The sequence below is a fragment of the Meleagris gallopavo genome, chromosome 15 (genome assembly GCF_000146605.3).
Source record: "Meleagris gallopavo isolate NT-WF06-2002-E0010 breed Aviagen turkey brand Nicholas breeding stock chromosome 15, Turkey_5.1, whole genome shotgun sequence".
Classification (NCBI taxonomy): domain Eukaryota; kingdom Metazoa; phylum Chordata; class Aves; order Galliformes; family Phasianidae; genus Meleagris; species Meleagris gallopavo.
In genome coordinates, this window is record NC_015025.2 from 1,710,867 (window position 1) to 1,733,558 (window position 22,692).

Genomic DNA, 22,692 nt, shown 5'->3' on the forward strand with positions numbered 1-22,692 from the left:
GTCCGAGCCCGGGCCGCTCCTCCCGGCGGGCGCGGGGCGGGCCGTACCGCCTAGAAGCCGCCGTCCCCGCGGCTCTGAGGTAGCCGAGCGTTGGCTCGACAGGCTTCTGGGGCCCTTTTGAGTCGCTGCGGCGCTGGCTGGGCTGCGCGGAGTTCAGGGATGCTCTGTCTAGACGAGAGGAGCTCTTGTGAAGGCTGGCGGTGCTCCTGTTTGTGATAGCTTCAATCTCTTTTCTGCCTTGAAACAAAGCGTCTCCACTCGTCAATCCCTGACACCGCACTCGGGGGACAAAAAGGGAATGTGTTCAGCTTCCATCAGGCTAAGATGAACAACAGGCCCAGCGAGTGCCTCAGTATCAAAGAATAATGAGATGTTTGCTGATATCGGCTGTAGCTGAAATCCTGCCTGGGAGAGGAGGAAGGACAGCACAATTAAGCAGATGAAACCTCTATGCAAGCTGTTGGCAGCCGGTCAGCCCAGGCAGGCAGTGCTGTGTGCAGCGCTCGGCAGGCAGCTCGGCACACAGGAGGACCTGCTGCCCTGCCAGGCGCTGTTTGCACTCCCTGTGCGCTTGTACTCAGTTGGCAAGCCGGTGCTTGGCAGGGCTGCTGCGGCACAGGTTCCAAGCGAGGCATTGCTGGGCTCGGCCCGTCCCAGGAGCTTTCTCCCAGCAGTCAGAAGGGCTGTGGTAGGTGTAGGAGGCACGTTTGCCAGGAAGCTGTGGCGGGAGCATGTGCTTCACTCGATACCCAAGGCAGAGCTGACGTGCTTCACTTGGCCCAACAGCTTTTATCCAAGGCTCATAAGTAATGTGCGAGCGTGTGCTTGAGCCTGCCTCACTGCACGAGATGAAACAATGCTCCGTGCCCAACTACTAGATAGGAAAGCTGTGCAGGAACACAAGGAAACCCATGTTGTGCAGTTACAGGGTGTTCCTGACGTTCAGATTCACCGACTTCTGATATTTGGCAATCAGAAAGCTTTGGAAGCATCTCCTTGGTGCTGCTGAAAACATCTTAAGGTTCTGAGTATGGGCCCCATACTGCATTCATGAATTATACTGGTTCAGACTGGAGTGGTTTCTTAAGCAGCCTGCTCAGGGCTTGGCAGGGCTCTTTGTTAGGGCCCTGGTCACAGGCAGAAAGGCTTCAAGAAAAGATCACAAAGTACCCTCTGTTCCTCCATCACTGTAGCTTTGCATCAGCCTTGGTGATAACCCTGGATTTTCTATCCTGGAGCACAGCTGAGAAAATACTGTCCATTCCTGGCATGCCTTCTTTGGTGACTTTTGTTCAGGCCCTTTCCAGTTCGACCCTCCCATTTGGTTTGTGTGCAGTTGGGGTGATGTGCCTGCTGGCTGTTGCCTGGTGTGCTGGGAGGATCTCTGCCAAGCACACCCTCTGTGGGCAATTAGAGTTGAGAAAGCCCCATGGAGACACCTCACATGTGACAAGACCAAGGGCTGTGCCTCCACCGATGGGCTGTGTTGGCCTGTGGTGCAGCTCTGTGGAGATCTGGCACAGGATCCTCTTGCTGAGATATTCGAGGGATGGGATGGGGAAAGTTAATGAGTTGTGAGCCTCAGTGCTACATGGAGAGCACCCAGTGCTCCTCACCTTGAGCACCAGTGACCCTCCCAGCACAGAGCTGTGCTGTTGTGTGCTGAACAAGCCCAGCACCACCTGGGACAAAGCAGGGTAGGCTGTGTAGGAGAGGAGCAGTCTACACAAAATGAGCTCCGTGAACACGTGTCCCTGCAGCAGGATGAACATCTGCCTCCCTTGGGCAGGAAGCAGTTGACCGACTCGTCCTGCCTTGCGTGTCTGCAGTGCAGTGCGAGGGGTAAGCAGACAGCTGGCTGCCCTGTGCTGTTTCCTGACAGCTGATGCAGCTGGTGGTTGTTTTTACTGCTTCTAGCTCCACAGATCCTGTGTTTCCTATGCTGGTTCTCCATGCCCTGTATCTCCATGAGTGCATCTCAGCATTCAAGTTGGTGTGGATGCTTACAATAAAGCTGACCTCACTGAACTCTCTGGCTTCAATCAGGGAAGAAAAGTGCCTTTACTGCTTGAATGTGGCACTGTTTCCTTCCACACTGAAAGAGAAAACTAGCCGTCAGTACCTAAAGAGAGACCTAAATCAAATTCTTCAGCCTGGAAGAAATTGCTTTCTTAGCCAGAGAATTGAACTAGAAGGATAAATATTAATGAATCATTTTCACTCTCTCAAAGCAAGAGTAAGGACTTTTCTGTCAGAGACAGATTTCCTCTTAGCCCCGAACTTGTTAAACAGGGGTACTTCTGGGCTTTCCATCTGCCTGAACAAGAGCCACGTGCTTCATTAAACTCCACAGAGGGGACCCTGCGGTCTCCACTTCCCGGATATAATCACAAGATGGCATTACAGACTTAAAAGCAGAGCTGGCTCTGCTGAGGGGCTGGAGATCATTCCCAGACCCTGGAGTGTTCAACCCCAGAAGACCTCTAAAGAAGCCGTGGACTTAACCCTGCCTGCTGAGCTTTCCATAGATCTGAGCCTTCGACACTTGCTTTTAATCATGTCACTTTAATGTCAAGACCGTAGTTTAATCGCAGCATGTGGAATGAATAGCTGCAGCGGTTGTTCCTGTAATCCATGAGCAATCTAATTGCACTGATTTAAGCTAGTTATAGTTTTGACAGCTAATGGCACACGCAACGTTTTCATCTTGACCTGCAACATCTCAGGCTCTTCCGCTGCCTCCTCTGCCCTGGAGTAGACGCTGCTGATCAGCCCAAATGGTGAAGTAGTTTAAGATGTGGCGAAAGGGAGGCAACGGTGAACCACAAGTAAAATGCATCTCGATTGCTTTTGTTGGAAAGCACATTTAGAACTATCTTTTGTTTGCCCAAGAATGATTTGGGAGAGCAATAGTAAAGCTTTCAATAATTCACAGCTGTAAAATAAAGGCCAAAGAGAAAAAGTGCTCCTCCTGGATATGTCTTGTTGAAAACCAAAGAGTGCTTCAAGTGTGGCACACAAAGCCCTGCTGCGTTTCCCCTCTGTGTCCCTCAACACTGCCCCTGGCATGACCCTCAGCAGGACAGGGCTGATGGACACAGCTCGGCCTCCCTCACCCCTCAGCAGGAAAGCTCCTGCCCCGCAGTGCTGCCTCCTCCACACTCAGAAGGGTTATCAGCACAGCCTTTGGCTCACGTGGGCTGCGCTCCCTTCAGCTGCTGTTAGCTTGCTGCGCCCTGTTCCAGCTTCCCAAGTGCATTTGCTTGTTGAAGGTTACACACTGCGTAGCTCTGAAGGCACAGGTAGCTCTCAATGACCCCAACTGCTTTCACCTATATCCATGGGCTGGGAGCCCCATTTAAGCTCAGCCTGTGGCTACATTCACTCCGTGAGTGATGCTGCAGCGGTGTCTGATTCCAGGCTTTCTCCTGGACAGACTCCCTGGACGTGCATTGCAGCTCTGTCCCCTCCCATTTCCCAGAGGGACTTTTGACCCATGTTGTGGCCATGTGTCCTCATCTCAGTCTCATGTTATCTTATTCCTGCCTGAACCCCACGGTGGGGCCTGAATGTCTGTGTGCTGTGCTGGAGCTGCTGCTGGGCCCTGTAATCAGTGCCTGGCTCTGCCCGCTGCTCTCAGGCCTGGGGGCACACGGCCTGCTGGTGAGGATGGTACTGCTGCTGGGCTCATCTTTGCTCTATCTCCCTTAGGGGGCAGCTGACACTTGATCTTATCTTGTTGCAAAAGCAAATACAAAAACTCTTTATCTCCATCGACTCTACCATACCATGGACCTTCTTGGGACCCCATGGAAGGGGTGTCCTGCTGTGATGTTCCTTGTCCGTAACAGAGTTGTGTTAATGCAAGTCTCAGTTTTCTTACAGGTAAGTTCTCACTCCTGGCTTCACTCACCAGTGCTTCCCTGTGAGAACAACGCTGTGAGATGCAGCAGTGTCTCACTGCACCTCAATTCCTGGCTAAGAGCCCCACAGCCTCCCAAAGGCCTTTGGATTCATTTTTTTGGAAGCCAGATCTGAGACTGTAGCTGGATCAGACCCTCTGCATGTTCCCCCTTCAGGCCTGCCTGTGTCTCTTCTCGCTGCCAGTGCCTGGCTCTTTTACTGTTCAAAGTGCACTCAGGCGACTCAGGCATCTGTGCAGTTTTCCCTTGGTTCTCATTTAACTGCAGAGCAATTTCTTTTTTCCCTTTGGTCTCTGGCAGAGCTCTGCAGATGCTGTGCTCCCTTCCCCTCCCCTGCACTCCCCTCTCTGAGCTCCCCTCTGGCTGAGCGCCCTCCCCTGCTGTCCCCCTTCTTTTCCCAAAACCCATTTAACCCTATTTTTCTCTTCTCTCTTTCCCTCCCATGCTCTCATCCAGAAGATACATTGCATACTGTCACCTCTTTGTTACTCAGTGCCTTTCATCTAACAGATCCTAAAACACCTCCTTGGCACAGCAGAAGGGATGTGCTGATCCCGCGGAGGTGGGTGTTGGGCTGTTCTGCATCTCAGCCTTCTATGTCAAAAAAACAGTGGCTACACAGATTCTGAAATCATTCCAGCTTGTACTAAGACACTGAAACCCAGACGCTCTGATAGCCATTTTGCTGATGCTGGTTTGATTCTGTAAGGTTTTACCAAGCCTGACTCAAATCCCAGGGGAGTTCTGGCAGTGCTGTACCTGGAGCAGGGTGATGGAAGCACTGCGGATGCTCAGGTTGTACGCCTGGTAAACATGGGAGGGGAGAGCCAAGAAAGGAACAAGTATTTTAGACTGGAGTTAGCTGGAAATAAATTACTCAATTTCTTTAAAAAAGAAAAAAAATCATTCTTAATTAGGACAGAAACCTCCAGTTAGGCTTTTTTTAAAGAGAAAACCTAAAAATACCATTTTGCTTTGGTTTGAAAACTATTTTTGTTATTCAGACTGTAAGATAAAACACATTTGAATCGATGATGCATTTCACAACACAAAATATATCCCTTTTCATCCCCAAAGTGCTGAAATGGGTTGTTTCAAATTTTTCAACATTTTCCCTTTTTTAAAAAACCTGAATTTTTAATTTAGCTGAAATATCTTTTTCTTTTTTTTAAAGGACACTCTTGAATTTTATTTTATTTTTTTTTCCCAAAAAGCTTTAATTAGAATTTACAATCATGAGTGATTCTTAGCTGTATGATAAGTAGCTGGAATAACTGCACAACCCTCTCAGCCAGCCCTAGCACTGGCAAGATGTAGCCCTCTGCAATATTTTAGCCTTGTCTAAAGGCGTTTTTCTTTCTTTTTCTTCCACTCTTTCTCCTCCGAGAATTAGTTTTTACCAGTGCAGCATGTCTAACACAGTCAGGGAACTTCACAGTGAGTTGAAATCACATTGATTTCCTGAGGAAGATGCTGCATACTAATTCCTCCTGTCTTCTTCCCGTGAGGAAAGCAGGCTAACAGCTTCAGGAAAGCACTCTGATTTGTAGGTGTTCTGCTCCCCATCACAGTCAGGACAGTCTGAGGTCTGTGCAACCATCGTGGGAAGGAGGGGAACCTCGACTGGTCTGACTGGCTTCTGGGTCTGAAGCTGGCACTGCTGGTAAGGTGGAGCACATGGAGCTAATGCAGAATGTGCTGAGCCTGAGGAAAGCTGAACCTAGGATGAATTGAAGGCTGTGTCCTTGCAAGAGCAGCTTGGTGGCATCTAAGACAAAGAATGGGCCACTCTGCAAATTGCCCCCAGCGGTGGTGCCCCCCTGTTTGGATCAGGGTGCAGGGTAGGGTTTGTGTCGTGTGAATGCACTTGAAGAAGCGGGGAGAAGGCATGAAGAGGTGAAAGTGGTATACCTGCTCCGAGGGACTTCATTTCCCTGCTCTCCTCTTTTTTGATATACATATTTACTGCAATTTACATTCATAATACATAAAAGGGTTTCCACATTTTAGAAAATCAGCCTCCATCATGGGACACAAGCCAAGGGAACCAGCACTGCATGTTTTGCTGCATGGGGAACTGGTGACTGCTGGTGCTTACTAGCTTCCCACCTGCCGAGCCCCAGAGGGAGAACCATGGGTCCAAGGTGCTCTGCAGCCCCTACAACATGCCACACAACTCATGAAAGCAAATCTTTTTTCACCTGCCATCCTTTCTCATGGAAATATACCTTGGTTGTTTCTGGACAGGGGGACCTGGGCTGGAAGGTGGTTTTGGTGGATGGAGACATTATTAAACTTGTAACACACATGAATCCTGAGTTCCCTCTGCAGTTGGTATTCCTCCAACAGAGGTTAGTGCCAGTGACATTGCAGAGAAGACAGCCCAACAGCTGTCAGCTGCAAAGGTTTCTTTGCAAGGGGAAGGTGTGTTACAGTTAACATGAGCAGTGCTTTGTTAAAACCCAAATGCAAAGGGCAGCCCTGGAGTGGGGATTACAGCATTGCCTTTATTTCAGGGGCTCTCCTCCTCCACGTTCTGCGGGGTTTGGCTCTCTCTTTCCTCTCCCCTTTCTCCTCTCCTTATTTGAAGATCAGCAAAGCAATAAAACAACATTTCCACTGTGTTAATCCTACTGTCCTGAGGATTTACTGGGGTCTCTCACCCCTTGCTGTTATGTTAACGCTGAAATCCAGTGGTAGGCGGCAGAAGAACGAAAAGTCCCTTCAGTTACTGACGAGGGCCCCAGTGCCCAACAGAAAGGCACTGCAGAGACTCAGTGGCTTTTGGGGGCTGACTGAAGCTTCTTACGGTTGGAGCCCCCGCAAAAGCCCTCTCAAAGGAAGCAGAGCCTGAGCATTGTGCCCGTTTGGGAGTTCACGGCTGTGTTCATCCCCACTCTGCTGTTGTGCTGCTTTTGATTCCCATTGGTGCTGTGTGAAATGAAAGGATGAAAGAATGAAGGAAGACTGCGGATCCAGTCGGCAGCAAAGGCATCCCAAAGGTGTCCAGGGCCATTTCCCCTCGGTACAGGGCTGGGGCATCAGTTGGTGATGCTTCTCTCTGTGTCTAGGATAGTTTTTGCATCCTGGAACCTTCTGAGGGCAAGAGAAGGAACAGCATGGAGGGGGAAAGGCATAGTGGTGGAGTGGGAGAGGGGACACTCGAGACTGCTCCTAAAACTCTTATAAGCTGTTTTGGATGCCCAAGTGGATTTGCCCAGCTTCTGCAGCAGCTCCATGTGCTTGGCTCAATGCTGGTAAGGGCTGATCTCCTCTCCTTGGAGACAAGCCCACACCTTCAGCCTGTCCCACCTCACTCCTCCTCCTCCCCCGCAAAACAGTCATTACTATCTTGATGATCTTTAGGCGGTATTAAACGAGAGGGAGGTTTCCATACAGCAGTCTCACTGTGATTAATGGATTAAGAGATTTTGTGAAAATTAAAGCCTTTCTTCATACTTCACATTTTTAGCTCTTCAGCTGTTGCTTTTACCCATCTGCACCAGCACCAAAATCCTTGTGGGGGGGGAGGGGGCAAGAAGGCACTGGGGGGAGGCAGGGGAGCAGCCTGGCTTGCTCCATCCCTTTTGCTGATATTTTCTCTATGAAGACCCAGAGATTTGGCTGTCAGCATCCTCCAGCAAAGCCAGAGTGATGCTGGATGTTCTTTTGCACTGGTTTCCTCAAAGCTTCATCCTGCCAAGCCCCAGGCAGAGCTCACTTCTCACAGCACTTGCAGAGACAAGAAGGCTGCGAGCAGGGCAAATTTATATACAAAACAACCCAGGAGAGGGGGTAAATACCTCTGTATTTACATATTTAACATTGTGATTCAGGATGCATGATGAGGTGTCGGCACACTCAATGGAAAGTTGAGGCAAAAGAGAGAGGAAATGAAAAAATATCTGCAAGTGGCAGCTCAGACGAGAGACTGGCAGCCTTGAGGGTTTCCAGCAGCAAAAAGGCTTTCAATTACTGCTGCGTGCTGCTGCTCGATAACATCTTCATTTCCCCTGCCACGCTGCTGGCAGGCTGCAGCCAGGACGAATTGGGAAAACAGGTCCTTGCTTCACTGTTGCCTTCTCTCCACTGTGGACATCCCGGCTGTTTTCCCAAAGCCTTGTTGGAGCTGGGGCCCTAAAAATCCACTGTTGGTCTTGCTGCTGATTCATGGGGCTGTTTGCTTCCAAGGTGCCAGTAAATACTCCCTTGAAGCTCAGGTACAAGCAAAGGACACCTGATGGTGCGGTTTCCCCCTTGTCACTTAGCCCAGAGGGAGCCAAACTTCTGAAATCCTAAACTGAGATATTAAGCAGCTGCATCACCTTAACTCAGCCCTTGTGAGCAGTCTCAGGGGCTGCACTGATTTGCTTTTACATGGCACCATATGGGCTCCCAGGAACTGCCTGGCACAACTGATGGGCTTCCCAGGTGCTCTTTTGTTAGACAGTGCTATTGAAGCACAGTGTGGGGTCTGGTAACCACTTGTAACTAAAATTTGACAGCGTGAAAAACCATCCACTGAGCAGCAGCAGAATGCAGGTACTGACACAAAGTAAATATCCCCAGGTGACAAGCATTGGGGTCCCTTGCATGCAATGTGATGGAAAGGAGTCGCAAACGCTGGCTGGACCACTTCAGAGCATCCAGCACTAGGTGTTGGTGAGAAGTGATCATTTTAAGTCCATTTGTACAGCGGATAACTTCTCATAACAGTTCTCTCCCTTAAGCATGCAGCACCACCAAAGTTTAAAGTCTCCTTGTTTTCACCTAATGGGAAGCGTTTTATTAATTGTTCTAGTGTTAACTCCCAAACCAGTGTGTGCTGTGGCCCAGAGATGTCCAGCTGTGGGGATGAGGAGGTAGCAGCGCTGGGCATGGCCATGGGGACACTGATGCAGCCAAGCTGCAACCTGCAGCCCCAGACCTATTGCGTAGAGCTGGCAGCCATAAAAACTTTGTGATTCCTTTGCACCTGTTATGCAACACCCAGGTCCCTTTGCTCTTGTTCCATGCTTTATTCTCCCTTCTGCTTATAAATCATGTGTGACTCCATAGGAAATGGGCTTTGAATTGATCGCCTTTGCAGCTTTATCTAATTTAATCAAAACCCAATATAAAATGGAAGCAAGTGAGGGAATCCCAGAAGTCCAGTGGAAAGCCTGTGTGTAACAAACCGCCCTGTTGAGATGAATGACATTGCCACAACTTGTGGTGGAATGCTGGGGTCGTCTACAGCCGTGGGGCTCTGGGAATAACCCGGGCCCTGCTGCAGCCACAGGGCTGAGCCGTCCCACAGATGCACCCGAGTGGGAGAAGCGGTGTCACAGGCTGACACTTGCTGGGATCGCAGCCCCGGGCTCTGCATCAGCTCGCCCGCAAACCTTCATGCTTCATCTCCAGCACTGGCCCTGCTGGCACAGCTTCCCCAAGAGCAGGGATGGTCTCTCAGCTCATCATGTCCCATTTACCACTCCAGAGCCTCCAAGCGATTGACAGCAAAGCCCCATTCACCCACCAGCTGCAGGCAAGATGGATTTTTTTTGATGGCAAGCAGAATAGCACTTGGGCTGGTGGGGATTGGAGACTGCAGGCAGGGCTTGGCTGATTATCAGTGATTTGAAGAGGGTGATGCTGGAATGGCAGAACTGGTCCTGCAGAAGCTGCCGGGTCCCAGCAGTGAGAGCAGAGATGTAGCCTCCAAAATCCCTAATTGGCAGCTCTGGGAGGCAACATTGGCCTCAGCTCCAGTGTAAGACAGAAGGAAGAAGGAGACTCAGGCATGTGGGAACATTGTGCCCAGGGGAGGGGAAAAAGAGGAATAAAATATACAACATGGGTGAGAAAGAGCATTTCAAAAGGATGCGGAGCACCCCTGCAGCTGTGATGCAATCCGCTCAAGTCTGTCCTTTCCAGATACATCTGCACTACAGAAATAGGCTGCACTGCACTCAGGCTGGGTCACAACTCACTACCTGTGTTGTAAAGTTGCATTTCATCATCTCAGTGTGGAAACTAACTGGCCATGGCTATTACCAGAGCTCTGGGAGGCAAAGGAGCACTGTGCCAGAGCTGCAGTTCTTTACACAATTACACTGGTGGAGCCTGAATTTAATTTTTATTTACTTATTTACTTATTTAGGAGCCACAGCAAGAAACAAGAGGATGAGGGGAAGGAAGGGAGGAAAGGTTAGAGGGTTAGAGAGGAACAGTGTTTGGGACAACAAATGCACCTATTTTGGTGCAAGTGTAGAATGCAAAGCCCAGACCTGACATCTGGAAATTTAACGGAAGATGTCTTCATCCTGCTGAGTTTGCTCATTGTCCAGGAGGACAACACATTTCATCATTTCATGCTGCATGGTTCTCTTCTCCAGCCTCAGCCCTGGCAACTGCTTGTCTGCGGTGCCAGGACACCCCAACACCTCTACCCATGTGTCAGTTTGGGAAACAGCTGCGAGTGCTGAGCTCCACACAGGCTGAGCATGAAATCTTGCCCAAACACCAAGCCATTACTCCACAGCCATTATCCCTCCTTGTATGTTCTGTGTGCTCATTGCTCCCTGGGCACCGTGCTTCTGGTGAGCGCATGGTGCAGTTTATGATCTTGGCTTTGTTTTAGAAAAAAAAAAAAGTAATACAAAACCCTCCTGGACTGCTTTTTGGAAATACAATAGGAGTCAATAGGAGAGTGGCTTCAGCAGAGCACACAGCAGTCCTGAGTAAAAAACCCACATGCCTTCCACTGAAGGAATTTGTGACCAGCTGACCCCAGTTACCTTTGTCCCTCAGCACTGTCCTCGCCTCCAGCCCCAGTTGTGGGACAGCCCCAAAGCTGTGCCTGCTGGCTCTGCTCCAGCACAGTGTGAGAGCATCGTGCCTGCCCTCACCCCATCAGTGAAACTACTTGCAGAAATCAAGACATTATGGTCAGTGGCAAAGGTAAGGAAAACTTTTACCGATTCAGCTTGTCTTTTATTTGATTCACTGGAGCAAAATCCCGAACATGCGCTTGAAGCTGAGCAGCAGAAAACAAAGCCTGCCTTTAGAAGAAAGTGTTTAAACACAAGGAATCAATTGCATTAAGTGCAAATTCATCAGCTGACACCAGCATCTGGGGGCAGAGTGGCTGCTCACTGCAGTGTGCGATGCTTCGGGCTGTAGGGAGCAGTGGCTCTGTGTTCGTTAGCGCTTTGGGCCAGTAACAGTGTCCAGATACAGCTGAAGTCTGATGGATTAATGCTGCCTCCCACCAGTGCAGCCCGTGATCCATCAATTACCTATCTGCTTAGTCCTTTTCTCCATCCTTTTACAATCTAAACAGTGCATTTTATAGTCACTGCTAAGTGATGTGATCAACATCAATTACCTACTAAAAGAGAATCAAGTCCCGATTTAAAATTAAGTGTCGCATTTTGCCATGTTCTTTATATGTAGCCAACAGAATAATTGCAGTGACATAAAAGCTAATTACACAACTCCACAATTAGGCCTCCCTCCTAGCGCTGTGATTGCCTTTAAGTACATTGATAAAAAATTATTCCCAGCTCCAAATTATTCTCTCACAACCATCTTTTGGAAGAACTCTCTATCCCATCAGATCAAACAGGCATTGTTGAAGAACTCAGTCTTGAAATGCAAAAGATAATGCATGCAGAGCGTGTTTTTAAAATCTCTTTGATGTGTGAGTGATTTCAGAGGAGGGGATTAGGCTGGTATTGCCCGCGGATGCAGCACACTTCTCTCTGGACCAAGCATCTGAGTGAGACTTTGCAGGCTGCCTGGGGCTGGCATCTGATGCTGTTCCCACTGAGATCAATGGCACAGGCTCCCACCTTTCACAGCAGCTCCCAAGCACCCAGAAGAGGCTGTGGGTCTGCAGCAGCCATGGGCATGCCACAGAGGGTTCAATTCTGCTCTACCATCATGGCTCAGCTCCTCCCATAGGGGCCAGGCCCACAGTCCAGCTCAGCTCAGTCACCCCCAAGGCAGCAGTCACTGCAGCTCTCCGTTCCCTGAAAGCTGGGGGATGTTGGGATTCATGTTTTGTGCCAGATCTGTCTTTCAGGGAAGGAGGAGGACTTCATCCTCAATGCTGCGAAAGATTTCCAATAAAACCCCAATAAACAGGAGACCTGAGGTGGAGCTTACGCAAAGAAACTCTGTAACTCCTGCTGGTGCTCCTCCAACACCCGCTGCCTGAATCTTATTTTTTATCTACTATCTGCAACAGAGCAATTACAACCTGCAGCCAAGGTTCTTTGCTGCCCGAGGATGGAGCACAGCATTCCCTTGGGCTGTGCTGGAGTGATGGATGAACCCCGTGTCACACCTCCACATCAGGGCAGGGTGTTCCTAGCAGTCTCTAGAAAAAGGGTCAGCAGCCAAAGCAGTTTGCAACCCACCATCCCTCTGGAGAGGAGATGCCCCTGCTGTCACTCTGGCTTATCCCTGGTTCTGGGACTCCCAGCCAGAGTCTGCGGGAGGGCTTCAGCCCAGAGGGGTCAGGTCCTGCCCAGAGCTGGAGGCAGCACTGCTTGGTGGAGCAGGGGATGGGGGAAAAGGGCTGCAGCATCTGGTGCTTCAGCTCTGTGCATTCAGGCATCAGCTGTGCCTTGCCAAAAATCACACACCTGGCAAAAAAAAACTCATCACGTACCTGAAAAATCACGGCACTGAAGCCCAATAAATCTGTGAGGCATTTTAGATAGGCTTAGTGGGCTTCGATTCTGAATCTGAGGTGTTTATATCCGACCTGGAAAGATTGAAAACATTTCATTTACTTTGAACTAACGCCGAGACTTTCCTACAATCAATCACTTGCTCCTGGAGGCACACAGAACACATGAGGTGTGAGAGAGGAGGACTGAATTCTCACCTGTAGCAGCATTTGGTGCTGTGCCTGCCAGAGCTCTCAGCACTGCTGATGGCTGAGGGGTAACAACACCCATGGGTGAAGCTAGCTGCTGATGGGCACAGCTTGCTGCTCTCTCCTCCATTACACTGTGCCCTCAGTGACCTCCTGCTTTCCTATAGGGGATGCCAGGTGCTGAGCCTGAGATTAACACCCTTCATTCTCCCTTGCCATCTACCTCAACATGGATGAGGAGCACAAGGGACAGAGCAGGTCATGGATGCTTGGCCGTCACTTTCTCTGACCACCTAGCACAGGAGGAGGACAGAGGTTCCAGCCACTCGCTGAAACCAGCAGCCCCGGGGGAACTCTTGCAGCGCTCTTTTGGCCCTTTTCTCCTGTGAGGAGTGGGGATGCACGGGCCCTCGGGTAGTGCTGCATCCCCCAGCCATGCCACATGGAAGTGATGATCAAGGAGTAAATCTGCCTCTCTCCCTGACTCCTACTGCTTATATGACTTTAACAGGAGTGAAAAACACCACTGGAAGCAGAACGCTCGCACCGGCCACAAACGGAGGGCGGAAACCGGAATCTCCACAGCGCAGCCGCCCCTCAGCCACGTTCCCGCCCTCGGCCTGGCGGAGCGTGCGCAGTGCGGAGCGGTGAGTGGGGGGGCGCAGGGTCTGTGATAGCTGTCCCGTGGGGTTCAGTTGTCCCGGGTGTGGATTCATTCCGTTCTGAGGCCATGAGTGCCGGCTCTGCGGTTCTATAAAGGAGCGTGACGGAGGAAGGCGGCCTCCCGGCCTCCCGTTTTGTAGAAGCAGCCGAAAAAAAGCCACGCGAGAGAGCTCTGGGAGAGCTGGGTTGCGGCCGCAGCCCTCGTCCCCTCATGGCGGCGGAGTTCCGCTGTCCGTGCACGCGGGCTCCGTTCGGAAGGTTTCGTTCCGAGCACAGCGAGCTGCGGGCTGGCTTGAGGATCTGCACTTGCGTGGAAATTACACGGGCCGTTCGTGCGGGGCTCTGTGCGCGCACTGCTTGGGGCGCTGCCGCTCAGCTTCAGCCGTGTGTGACGAGCTGTCATGGCTGGGCCTGCCTTACAGCCGGCCCGGGAGCAGGCAGTTAAATCAGTTTAATCACCCAGCTGTGGTTAAGCAGTGTGCGAGGAGCAGGCGGTGCTCTGTCATCTGCCCCAGCACTGCTGCAGCCCTCCTGCTCGTTGTGGGTTCATCTCTGCTCTGGGGGTAATGCTGGCAAGGGCTGGGCTTCATGCTTTCTTTTTCTTCAACCTTTACAATGGCCAGGCTGGCTTGCGTTCTGAGCCACCTGCAAGGCGATGCTGTGGTGGAAGCACCCTAAATATTGTCCCAGAGACCTCTGCCAAGCACTCTGCTGTAGGAGTGCAACTGACGGAGGTAAGAATGGTGTCTGCAGGCTCCTTCTGCACGGCTGTATGTTTGCAGACTTGAAAGGACACAAATATTTTCCTATTACGTAAATTAGCTGGAAACAGGCAATTCCTGCTGAGTCTTCAGCACTGCCCTTGGCCTGCAGAGCAGTCCCCATGCCCTGGAGGAAGCTGGTTTGGTTCTGCCACTGCCATCTCCTTTCTCACTGTTGAGAACTTAGTGTGAGCAACAAAATGCTTCACAACCTTTCCGTGGCCACTTGAGCCCTTCCTCTCTCTGTTCTTACCTTGCAAGGATGTGGAGGACTGATAAAATACTGGCATGATCAAGCTCTGCAGATGTGACTGAAACGTATCAACTCTACCTTGAGAGTATGCAAGGCAGTGGGTTATTGCAATAAATTTAGAGATAGCAGTCAGCCCTTCTGTGTGCTGATCCTCTCTGCTACTGACTGTGGCTTTCATAACCCACCTCAGCTCTGTTACCGCTCAGGTTTCCCCTCTGAGAAATAATATTTAACTTTTGCTACTGGAGTAGATGAATCAGCTTTAATTAAGATTTGTTGAGCACTTTGTTGATAAGCTCCCTATAAAGCTGGTTATTATTTATTATTAACACACAGATATTCTTGGCGCCTGAGATGTGTAATGCCACAACACGGGATCCTCTGGGAAACAGCCATGTGGAAAGAGACAGCGTGGGTTAAAGGCTTTGTCAAATCTTCTGACTGCGGTTCGTGAGGCAGCGTGCTCCCAAAGCTCTGGTTCAAGAAAAAAATGTCCTCTTTGAGTTACTGTGGAATCTTAAATGTTCCCTGCAGTTACGTTCCAATTCTGCGAATGACTTGTAGATTTTCCCCATTGCTGGATTGCTGGCAGAGACCTGGGTCAGGGCTGTGCTGAGTTGGGTGCAGCTGTGAGTGTGTACCAGCAGCTGCAGGGGCACAGCTGCTCTGTGAAGTACCTTGACACAGTGAGCCCTTAGATCCTTGTGGTGCTTTTGGTAGTGATTGCTGCTGATTCCTTTGGAGTGACAGGGAGCTGAGCTGAACTAGTTGAGGACCCTGAAAGGCCGCAGCCTGTGGCACAGGTTGGCTTGGTGGCAAGTTGAGCTGGAGAGCCTCATTTATGAAAGGTAACAAAGGTATGAATTGGAATGGGTAAGGCTGTGCTTGTGCTGTGTGTTGCTGTGTGGGTGCCCTTTCAGCAGTGTGAGCAGCTCTATTGTATTTTTGGGAAGAGAAGGCTGTTAATTTAGCTCTTAAATGTCACTACTGTAGTGGTGTAGGAGTGGCCAGATGGAAGATGCTAAAATAAAATATGGGGCTGGAAAAGCCACCTTGTCTATACCCCTGTCTTGAGGCCAGCAAGAGATGCTCAGAGCAAGGCCCAAACCAGGTGTCATAGTGGCTTCCATATCCCCAGCTGTGGGTCCTGCGCCCTCGCAGTCAAGGTGAGCTGTGATGTGCTGCTGCTGCTGCCCGACTCTCCTTGGCAGCCTGCTCTGTGTCTTGCCTTCAGCAAACAGGCAGACCAAACTGATTATTGTCCTTGTAAGCAACTGTTGGTGCTGAGAGCTGATAACAAGTCTGGAGGGCAGCAGGGATGGGGAAAACCCTTCAACAGCTTCCTTCAGGCTGCACATGTTGTACCACTGACTGCTCCTGTTGTGGCCCAGCCCTGGTAGTTTATGACTTTCTAAGGGTGATACCAACATCCAGTGTGGTCTTCCTGCTCTACTCTCCCCTGCTTAGCTGCACTTAGTAATTCTATTTCTGGTCTTAGAGAATTATGAATGTTATGCAGTTAAATCTGAGACTGATTTCTAGCTCTTTGCACTTGGAGCTGTGGTGCCACAACATCGACACATTGCATTTTCAGTCTAGTCCCTGATTTTCTTTAGGTTACCTCTGTCTGGAGTTTTCCCTCATGCTGTATTTGTGTATCTGATCTCTGTTTTTGCTGTTTTCAAGGGTAGTTCTTTGCTTTGTTTTTACTGCTTTTCTTTTTATTGATCCATGGGTATTTTTGGAACTTTCCTCCAAGTTTATCAATTCCAATCATGACCTCTAGAGTGCTTCAAGCTCTTAACTGCTGGGCACCCTTTCAGCTTTTATAAAAGTACTTTCTCTTTCATTGTGCAGGCCATGAATGAAAAGGATGAATAGAATCAAACCTGGACAAAACTCCGAGTGCCACTCCGTGACATTTTCTTCCCTTGCAACAAGGAATCATTGATAGCTACCCCTGGGGTGCATGCGTGGGTGAGTCACTTTGTTGTCCTTCTCTGTCCAGCACTCTGCCTCATGGAGGTGGGCTCACCTAGCCGGAATTCTTCTGAGTTCCCTAAAAGTGATGGATGTGGGAAAAGACTGCTATAACTGCTGTGTGCTGGCTGGAGATGTGGTGGGCCGTTCTCTAGAGCGGTAATTGTGCCATTTCTGAAAGTGCTGTGTTTTGCAAGTCAAACTTCTCGATAGCACTAACCTAGCCTGTCCCAGAGCAATCCTCAGTTCCCCAGCCCAGCTCCTCTGCTGACAGCAAGGAGTAGGTGTTCCTTCCAGGGACCAAGTGCAGTCTTTGTGCCCAGTGGCACCTCCTGCATGGACAGGAGGAAATGGCCAGCTCCTGAGATGAGCTCCCTTGGATCAGCAGCACACAAAGCGTAGAAACCTCTCTACTTTGGTTGCAGAGGGATGCATTTTAGGAAATTTGTGTCTAAAGTGCGTTGCTGTATTTTCTTTGTAAATCTGTCCATAGTGAAAGTTAGGCTTGTCTGTATGTAAAATACATTTTTCTTCTCGTGCAGTTCTAAGAAAGTTCCTCATGTGGTTACTCAACCCTGAAATAAAACTGGCTCGCTGCAGGTTAATTAATTATAATGACTTTTTTATTCCTGAATGGTGTCTTCCTGTGGGAGCAGTTGCAGGATACCAGTAGAGCTTTGCTTGTCATCTTCTCAGTATGAACTATGCTTAAGGAAGAGGTATTGCTTTAACCATTGAAATCCATTTAACTAGAGAGAATGTCACTGTCCAAACAGGGCTGGCTCCAGCTTCCTGAATTTGGTCAATAGTGAGCTGCTGTCTTCAGCTTTTTGAAGATTAAGAGGCTGATCCTCTTCAGAAGTGTACTTCCATCCACTTACCATCTTTCTGTGCACATCTGTGTAGCTGGAGGTGAAACTTGGCCCCAGCAAATTCAAAGCCAGTTCCTCTGTGTCTCACCTACTCTGCCGCTCAAGGCTTGTAGCTGGAGGTACTAGGCCATCGTTGTTACCTCCCCCAGTGCTTCGAGGCCATCATCAGCCTAACAGAGGAGCTGTGCCCTGTTCTCCTTTACTGCTCCACGACTGATGTCAGTGCTCTGACCAAATTATAGTCCCAGGGAGGAAAATTCAGCTTACCTACAGCATTCCTGCAATTTCTGCTGCAGTTTCCCTCACTTCTCTCAGGGAGGCTGTGCTGCAGCTGTGAAAAGGTTGTGTTCCACACTGGGTACAGCTAAATTTCAGTGGTTGATAAATGGTAACCTGAGTCCAGGTTGTAAAGCCCTCTGGGCTTCCTGTGATGCAAGAAGCTATGTTTTGTCCTGAATGTGGGTTTACTGATAATTCTGTAGGATTGTCAGTGGATAAGAGACCTGCTTACGCTGGTTCTCTGCACAGTCAGAATCTCTGCCAAATAACTCGAAGGCCTGCTGCAGAGGGGGAAGAGGAAGATGGGTGGGTATTATAAAAACCTGGGGGTCACTGGAATAGGTGGGAAGAAGGTGCATACTTATGTTGATCTGAAAGAGATACCAAGCCAGGTGTATATCTTTATGTCCCTAAGGAAAAGCCTTTTTTTTTTTTTTTAAGCAGCTGCCTATTTAAAACCAAAACAGTTGCTTTAATGAGAGTTTTTAAGGGTTTAACTGTTAATTTTAGAATTTTTTATTTCAAGCATGCTTTCACAAAATTAACTTTTTCGACATAGAACATTTTTATGTCTTCTGTGTTGATGCTCATTTGCAAGAAATCTATGTGCAATTATTTCTTATGTACCAGTTAAATGTATCAGCCAACAGATGTCAAGAGTAGCAAAAATGCTATAATAATATTACAGTCTAATAATAGTTATAATGATTCTAATTACCTGGCATGGCTTTTGAGAGAGGCAGACGTGGAAATTAGTGCAAATGAAATGTTTAAGGAGAAAATGGGCACTTCTGCAGATGTTTGGGCTGCACCCCCTCCTCCCTATCAGACACCCCATGCCTTTCCTTTCCTCAAACAAATAAGAATAGCAACATGCTCTGCTTTAAATGTTAGAACTTTGTTCTCATTATAGTCAGAGATGGAGAACAGGGCTGGTGAGCAGTAGATGAGCAGGTTTCTTGAAATAGCTGTGGATGGGAAGCCTGGTCATTTTTAACCTTGTGCTGCAGTCTAGCCTTGCGTTCCTGCTGTCTGATGATTGCAGTGCACACAGATTGATCTCGCCTTGGGAAGGCTGGGGGAGGCTCAGCAGCCTTCATCTTTTATGCAAGCTGGTTGTGCTGCTTTTAAGTGTCAGGGAGGCTTTGACTCAGTCTGAGAAGCACAAAGCCAGACCCAGCTTGCCTTGGTGCTGCCATGCAGCTTTTGTGCTGACTGCTGTTAGGAAAGGGGGGCTGGGAGGAGTGCAGGTGATTGTGCATGAGTGTTCACTCCCTGCTGATGAGGGAAGGGAAGGGGCACAGCTGCAGGTAGGGGACAGCCGTGTTGTTGGCAGGTTTGGTGCTACTTTGCCTCTGGCAGCTTGGGGCTGTGTGGGCCATAGCAGAGACTCTGTCCTCTGTGCAGGAGGGATGCTTTGTGCACCAGTTCTTCTGTGCAACTCCTGATTCACCTCCCCTGCTGTATGTTTCTTTTAGGAAGGATCCTGGACTGTTTCTTCATACACTTAGATGGTTTTTGCCCATCCTTGCTTTGTGCTGTGTGTCTTAGGAGCTCAATGCATAATGAATTGCTTCTTGCCACAGCTGCTCGTTTTAATTTTGCAGAGTGATGTTGGAGAGGAGTCCATGATTCGTGGGGAAGGATCCCACAGAGGAAGCCCAGGATAGGCTGGAAAGTTGACAGCTTTCATGGTTATATGGCAGGCTGAACTTTTTGCCTCTAAATAAGATATTCAGCATGCTGATAAGTCAGCAGGACCACTGGGAATTCAACTGTTGGTTGTTGATCCCCAGCAAGAGCAGCAGCTGTGAGTCTTCTGTCATCTTACTGTAAAAGGACAGATCCAGATGTGCCCTCACAAGGTTTTCTTTTCTCTTTCTTACAGGCTGGCATGCTCTCCTTCTCACAAAAGTGAGCATCTCGCACACTAGGCTCCTTCAGCCCAACGTTCTCATGGGCTGGCACTGGAGAGGGCTCTGCCACCCCCGGTCTTTTCTTGGGGAAGGTTTGCCTTCGTGCTGAGATTTGTACTGCCATCGGCTCCTTCTGTGTGTGAGCTGGTGTATTGCCATGGAGATGGGAGCTGCAGGGTGCAGCCTTTCCCAGACTTGCGTGAAAGAGGATGCAGTCTTGGGCTACCCTTGTTTAAAGAAAATTATTTCTCAGAGTAAATAGTTTGTCTAAGAACAGTTGGCGTTGCCCCAGATGCTATTAAGGAAAAGACAAATCTCGGATCTCCTCAAGCCTGAGCTGTAATGCTCATGCAATATTCACTTGCTGCTTTGCTTCTCTCAACATCAGACATTGCTCCTCTGACTGACGCTGACTCATTAACCTGTCTGTGCTTTCACCCTAAGAAACCAAAGCTCCCTTTTTTTTTCTCTTTTTTTTTTTGCTCCATGTAAATGTTAGCACAGTATATCTTGTGCTGTCTGCCACAAGAGTGCTTTTCTACATCCCTTTTTTCAGTTTGTTGAGAGTTGGTATCTTCATTGGTCTGAATCCTCTGGCCTGGTTTCTGAAGGACACATGGGGGCACTGACCTCCTCTCTGCCATTCCTCTCACTCCCTCCTGGTGTGTTTTTCAGCACTGGCCAGTTTCAGGCCACCAAGGAGCTCTCAGAGGTGCAGAATTAGCCCATATTTGATGAAAATGGGCATCCTTCTCAGGACGAGGGCTGTGTGGATTCGCCTCCTATGGGCACCAGAAGCCTAGGAGGAAGAGTGAGCAGGCCTCATGTGTCCTCCAGAGATGGGAAAGCACCAGCAGAGGCCTCACTGTACTGCTAGGAAACAACAGCTGGCTGCTTGTGGCAGAGATGTAAGGGACCCTTTATTAAGCCTATGTGCACGATTTGATCTTCACAGCTGAGTTAAACATTCTCAAGTTGAGCTTCTATTTCTTTACCACTATTTTCATGCATATTTGGCACTCTGACTTCATGTTTATCAACTTGTGTGACAAGAGCTTGTGGGAAAACACCTTTCTTCCCTTTCCACTGCTGTTGCCGTTGGCCTCCTCCCTCCTCGGCTTCCCTGCTCCTTGCAGTGCTGGTGCTGGGTCTCTCCTGAATGCAAAAGAGCACAGGCACCTCTGGGCTTGTCCAACTGTGCCAGCACACACACCAAGTGCTGGATGAGCTTCTGCTGGCTTCCTGGGGGCTTGGGGATGCTGCCCTTTCTGCTCGCCTGGTGCTGGCATATGCTTGCTTTGCGTGGCTTCTGGTACGTGGAGAACCTTCCCAGCAAGGTCTGGAGGCGCCCTCCGGCTCCTCTCTGCCTCATTGCCTCCACACCTCATTTCAGTTTTCATCTGTAAACATCTCTTTGCCCTTGCTAAACATTGTGTCTCAATTTCTCTCTGCAAGAGTATTATTTAATTTGTAAATGTTTTAGGACGCTACTTGAAAGATATGATATGAAGCTGTATTTCATTTAGTGTAATGATCCACTAATGCAGGCATATTTCAAAAGCAGGCTAAGCTGTACTGTGGGGTTTAATTAAATTTTATTTTTCAAGTAAGCATCAATGGCTAGACAATAACAAATAGTGGACAGTACGCATACAACATGAATTCACTTCGTTTTCATTCCTGAGACCGCGGCAGTGGAAATGCACAGCCCTTCAAATGCTCTTGGCCAGCTCACCATCTCTACTGTAGCGTGGTTACTTTTGGGGAGCTTTTTTCCAAGTCTTATTTTTCTTGATCTCTTCCTGCCCACCACATCGACCCTGTTACACCATGTGAAATTTCCAGCAGCAGTCTTGAGTGAGTTAGATTCTTCTGGAAGCTCTGAGCTTAGAAAGTTTTGAATATGCTGCTGTTGCTTTAATGCGTGATGGCTTGTAGCAATGTGTCCTTGTCAGGGTTAGAAGCTGAAGAGTGAGGTGCGAGGCTTGTGGTCCCTCAGTGGAGGTGCTTGTCTGCGGTGGCAGTGAGGTTGTTGAGTTCACATTGTTGCATCCACATCAGGAATAAGCAAGTGGCTTTGCTTTAGTGCACTGCTTTCCTTTTCTTCCGATGAGCACGGAGTAATCAAGTGCAAAATGTGTGCAGAGAAGCTTGCAAAGTCTGTTGAAAGTCAGCAGGAGGCTGCTGGAAATCGTAATGGCACTCACAAGTGTGGCACTTTTACAAGTTCTGTAGGGGTAAAGCAATTCATGGTGATGTTGTAAATGAGTTCCTTTGTTTGGGTTTTTGCAGAGCATCCCTTTGGGAGAGAGTGAGATTGCTGTCTGAAGCAGCTTTGAGTCCTCGCTGGTTTTCTGGTGGCTTGTGTGGTTTTTGTTCTCTTTATTGTTCAGAAAATTTTCCGTTGTTTAGAAACATAATCAGAACTTGCTGAGAAAATCAGTGCGGGTGCCCTGGAACTCCTCAGCACTGTGTCCGTTTGATTTCTCTGAAATCCGCTCAAGTCAGAATGCTGAAATTATGTAAACTTCTCAGAGGAGGACCTCCTGCCCTCTGTTCAGAGCTGGGAGTTGGAGCTGTGCTACGGATTGCCACCTGGAGCTTTGCCTGCTGCTCGAACATCTCAGCTGGGTAGGTGCACGCTGAGGGAGGTCCGTGTCCTGTGCTTGTTGGAAAGCAGAGTGTGTGAAGTCTGAGGGAGATGGCAGGAGCCTGGCTCTGCATCTTTGCAGCTGTAGCTGCCTGCAGAGCATCACTGGGAATGACAGCCTTGCGTCTGCTAACCACCTCCTCCAGGATATTTTGGTGTAACACTTGCAGTGTTACGGCAGTAGTCTGCGTGTTCTGCTGCTTGCTGGAAGTGAGCACTTCACAGTTCTTCTCTGCACGTGCCAGCTGGCTGTGCTTGTGCTGGGCGAGGGCAAGTCCTGCACTTGATGCCAGTCCCTGTGGCTGGAGAGAAATCCCAGTATACATCAAACAGCGTCTAGATGTGACTTGTCATGAAACATCAGATGCTCTTTAAATAAATTCTGTAGAAAAATAGCTGCTGAGGTTTGTGCTGGTGCTCCCAATACCAAGGGGAATGCCCTGTGCCTGCCTGCCTTGTATTTCCCATGTTCTTTGCTCTAGGCTTGCCAGTTTGTTCTTTTCTGATTTTTTTTTTTTATTTTATT

General features: G+C 49.1%; 1 protein-coding gene across 1 annotated transcript in view; it reads left to right on the plus strand.

Moving 5' to 3' along the window:
* The first annotated feature begins 13,334 nt into the window (after positions 1–13,334).
* SIL1 (SIL1 nucleotide exchange factor) overlaps positions 13,335–22,692 on the plus strand; it is a 61,582-nt gene continuing 52,224 nt past the window's right edge. Inside the window, exons 1-2 of the mRNA XM_019620342.2 lie at positions 13,335–13,439; positions 16,327–16,446. The gene's annotated coding sequence lies outside the window, so the exon portion shown is untranslated. The remainder of the gene's footprint in view (positions 13,440–16,326; positions 16,447–22,692) is intronic.